Source organism: Triticum aestivum, chromosome 2D (assembly GCF_018294505.1).
Source record: "Triticum aestivum cultivar Chinese Spring chromosome 2D, IWGSC CS RefSeq v2.1, whole genome shotgun sequence".
Classification (NCBI taxonomy): Eukaryota; Viridiplantae; Streptophyta; class Magnoliopsida; order Poales; family Poaceae; genus Triticum; species Triticum aestivum.
In genome coordinates this window covers 254,091,337-254,096,026 of record NC_057799.1, presented here as the reverse complement: position 1 = coordinate 254,096,026, position 4,690 = coordinate 254,091,337, and positions in this window count along the sequence as shown.

The window sequence follows — 4,690 nt, the reverse complement described above, 5'->3', positions numbered from 1 at the left end:
TTCCTGTTTCTAGAACATACGTGTACATGATGAGCACATCTCCCCTACTCCACCATCACAGGTGCTTGCTCTAACTTGGAACTGTTATATGTGGTTGTGTTTTCCGTATGATGCCTAGTTTGTATTGCTTCTGATTATGTTGAATTGCATCTGCGTAGCTTACAACTTATGCCTGCAATGATCACTTACCCATAAGACACATTTAACTTGGGACTGTGATGTAGGTTGCATCTTGCATTGTCTTCTAGCTTGTACTGCTTCTAATTTCTTGAAATGGCACTTACGACGAGACACTTTTTACCTGATAGAGTGATATTGGTTGCATGTTCATATGGTGCCTAGCTTTCATTTCTTCTAATTTTGTTGAAATGCCTTCCGCTTACTGTTTTTTCATACATATTCCATCCTCCTATCGTACGTGTGAATATGAAACACTGTCTTTTTTTGTATATATTCCATCCTCCTATCCTGCGCTTGCCTTACATCAAAGTAGTGTTCGTCTGTATCATGCATCAACCAGTTATGCAGAGCTAATTTTATTCATCTTCTTGTGGTTTTGACTTCATAAGGCAATATCAGAAAATAGGAAGGAAAAGAGTAAGTTAGGGGATGTTGGTGGTCCTCCGCACCGACGCAAACAGAGACTCTCTAGATTTGCCACTGCTACTGCTAATGAAGTTGAAGTCCCAAGTCTACATGATGAGTTCATCTCCCGTACTCCACCATCGTAGGTGCTTGCTCTAAGTTGACAGTGTGATAATTGGTTTCATGTTGCATATGTTGTCTAGCCTGTATTTCTTCTATTTTGATTAAATTGCACCTGCTGAGTTCATACGTTATACATGTGCATATGACATGGCGTTCTGTGTCTAGAATACACTGCATCTATCTATCATACCATGTTCTTACATCAAAGTACTGCTGTTGTGTATCCCGCATCAGTCACTCATGATTGGACACTTTTAACATGGCAGTTTGATAGTGGTTGCATCTTGCATTGATTTCTACGTTGTACTGCTTCTAATTTTTCGAATTGCCACTTATGACAAGACACTTTTAACTTGGCAGAGTAATATTGGTTGCATCTTTCATATGGTGTCTAGCTTGCATTACTTCTATTTTCTTGAAAATCCTTCTGCTTAGTTTACACATCGTAGCTGTGAATATGTCATGCCGTCCTGTTTTTCTTACATATTCCATCCTCATACGGTTGTCTTACATCAAAGTATTGCTTGTCTGTATCATGCATCAATGAGTTCTGAAGAGCGATTTTATTCTTTTGTGTTGTGGGTACGGCTTGACATGGCAAAGTCAAAAAAGAGCAAGGAAAATAATATAGTAGGGAGTGGTGTTACTCGTCGGGTGAAACGGAAAAGGATCTGCCGTCCAGATTCTGCTGGTACTTATAGTGCAGTAGAAGGTCCAAGTCCACCGGCTAAATCTACAAACACAGTATCACCTGCTCCACCAGCTGCAGCATCCGCTTCAACTGTACCAGCATCTCAACGAGTTACTCGTTCGTTTGCTCCGGAACTGGCCAGTTCCCAAGCTGCCTTCACACCTAACACTACTTCCGAAGCACTGCTGACACAACAGGACTTGGCAAGATCAGATGAACCTCATGAGCATCAACACCAAGACGGTACCTGACCGAGTCAAGTTGCAGTTGCATGCTCCTTTATATGTACTCTCACAGTTTGATGTACACTAACACTTTCCATATTCGTTGTTGAACTAGCACCACGACGCAAGCGGAAACAGACATCAGGGATAATGCTTGACAGATTAACAAAATCTAAAGGAGGAAGAATGGAGATCCATTTTGAGGCAGGTTTAAAAAGGCCACGTGATGCTACAGAGTCAGCCAAGTTAGTATCAGAGGCAGCCGTTGCCGTTAGGTGTCATGCACGTATCCTCCCAACGTGGATCCAGTACAGGAATGAGAAAGACAATACCCAGTTTAACACCTTCCTTGACCATTTATCCGTAAGTAATGTTATTCATCGCAATTAGTAATATTGTCTTGCTCTGTCCCATACTTTCTAGCTTCCTCCTAATAAGACTCACATTCTTTTTTCAACAGATGAGGTTCAAGTTGGATCCGAAAGATGATGCAACTAAACAAGCATGCACTCATGTTTTTCAGTCTGCTCTGCGACAGTATCGGTACCACCTTAGAAAATCTCACTTTGAAGGCAAGGCTAACAATGGAATATATTACAGATGAAGACTGGACAGCCCTCGTTAAACACTGGTCTGATCCAAAGTATCAGGTAGGCTATATGTATTTGATCAGACCACATATTGAACTTGTATTTATGTATGTGCCTTACAAGTGTATCTTCTTCTAGGCTAACTGTTTGAAGAACAAGACCAACCGTTCTAAAGTGAAATTCCAACAGACAACAGGATCTCGTAGCTATATTGCACACTGCGAGGCTCTTGTAAATAGCTGCTACTTCCTTCTTTTTTCTGTGCCATATTATCGTATTTATATTGACTTGTTCCAAATACAGAGGAAAGCCTGTGCGGACCAAAAAGAACCTGAACCGAATGTAGTGCAAATCTTCAAGGATTGCCACACCAGCAAGATGAAGGGCATGAGCACACCAGTTCAAGCCGCTGTTGTAAGTCCTTACTCCTCCTGCCTTTGAACTGATTGGTACTGTGATGTGTTCATTAACTTGGTTGCAGCCAATGTCAGTTACTCTGTTCACTTTTATACACAGTTGTCTTAACGTATCATTTCACCTTACATGGTTTAAAAGAGATGAAGGATATTCTTTTGGTCTTGATCTGTATTCTAGTTGTTATGTTCACGTGCGCACACAATGATAAAATAGCCTGTTTGTTTTATATCTGTTTGCCCATGATATGAATGATGTCATACTATGTTCATCCTACTTTAAACCATGTCTCTTTATCCTTAGATGTCAACGAATGTGAGGAAATAGACAATACAGTAGGCATGCTACATGGACATATGTTCCAAAAGTGATTTTATTATGTAGTTGGCACTACAATACATGCTAATGTATTACAGTAGTTCACCAAAATAAGTTATGTATAAACGTGTAACCTACTTTGTTTGTTTTTGTCTCATTAGTAACTTATCTGGTACACTAACCACCTGAAGGTGACGAGGCTACCACAGGCACAATGTCACCTCTTGCTGCAGTGCGTCAGTATCTCTCCACTAACAGTGCAAAAAGCACCTTCCTGCGTAATTCTGGGTTGGTTGTCAAGGTAACCTCGTCCAAATCGCCTACTGAACAAAATCTTCCTGCTAGACAGAGTGATATATCTGTGCTCCAAACACAAGTCCAATCCCTAATGGACGTCGTTTTGGGAACAAGAATAGTGGTTGACAAATGTCGTCAAGATATGAATGGTTTTGAAACCAGACTATCAGACATTCGCTTCGTTGTTCAAGAGCAATGTCGGAAAAAGGTGAAGATCATGCTGCTCCATCAGATTCTACAGCCTAAAACATTAGCACTCAGGTCAAATGATCTGTGCTTCTATACATCTGATGGTGCTTTTATCTGCAAGGACTGTACACTTTATGCCAACAGGCCTTTTGTTGTATGGTTGGAATTTATTTTGTTGTGATACAACATTTGTGATGCTGCCAAAGGCGGCAATAATTACGACGCTATTTTTGTATAATGTAAGTTTATCTTAGTAATGTATTCGGCCGAAAGCTTCGTAGGAGCCCAACATGCCAACATTGGTCGGGCCCATTCCAATTGGGCTAGAAACGATTATGGGCCAAAATTTGCATGTAGCCCACTAAAAATATCTGGGCCTAAATCAGCATAAGATTTCATTTTTTTCTGGTAGGCCTGTGCCCATTGTGGGCCTTTAACAGGCCTAAACATAATTTGGGCCCTCAGTAATAATAGGCCGTTTACAGGTGTAAATATCTCGAGCCCATAGAAAACATGGGCCTTTAAAAGACCGAAAGTGAGATTGGGCCCTGATTGTGCCAAATAACCCACTGGTCTTAGCAGGCCGAAATGGTGGCCCATTTACGAGGCGGATCTTTCACAGGCCGAAATTCGGACGGGCCTTAAATGCGCCGACCTAATACACGGGCCTTTAATAGGCTGGAAGTTCAGTCGGGCTAGATTATCGTCATTTTTATATGGGCCGTTAATGGGCCCGGTGTGACATTGGGCCACATATGGCCCTTGGATTTCGTCCGACGTTAATAGGCCGAAAATCAAAACAGGTCGAAAGTGCCCCAAATCTATAGTGGGCCTCTAACAGGCCCAATGTCAGACATGGCCGAATATGACCCAAATCCTTCACGGTCGTTTATGGGCCGGAAGTTTCAATGGCCTGTAAATGGGCCCAAATGAAACAGGACCTTTAACAGGACGGAAATACACCGGGTCGTAATTCAGCCCATATACTTAGTGGTCTGTTAACGGGCCAGAAGTGACCATGGGCCGCGATGATGACAAGTTTAGGACAGGCCGTTGATGGTCCAATTTGACACTAGACGTACGGGCCTTAACTGAGAATGTTGGGCCTTTAGCTGGGCCGGCCCATTATGGTCTGCAAAATCTTATGGGCCTTTAGCTGGGCCGGCCCATTATGGCCCGCAAAATCTCGTGGGCCTTTATCTGGGCCGGGCCATTATGATACGCAAAATCTCGTGGGCCTTTTGCTGGGCCGGCCCATT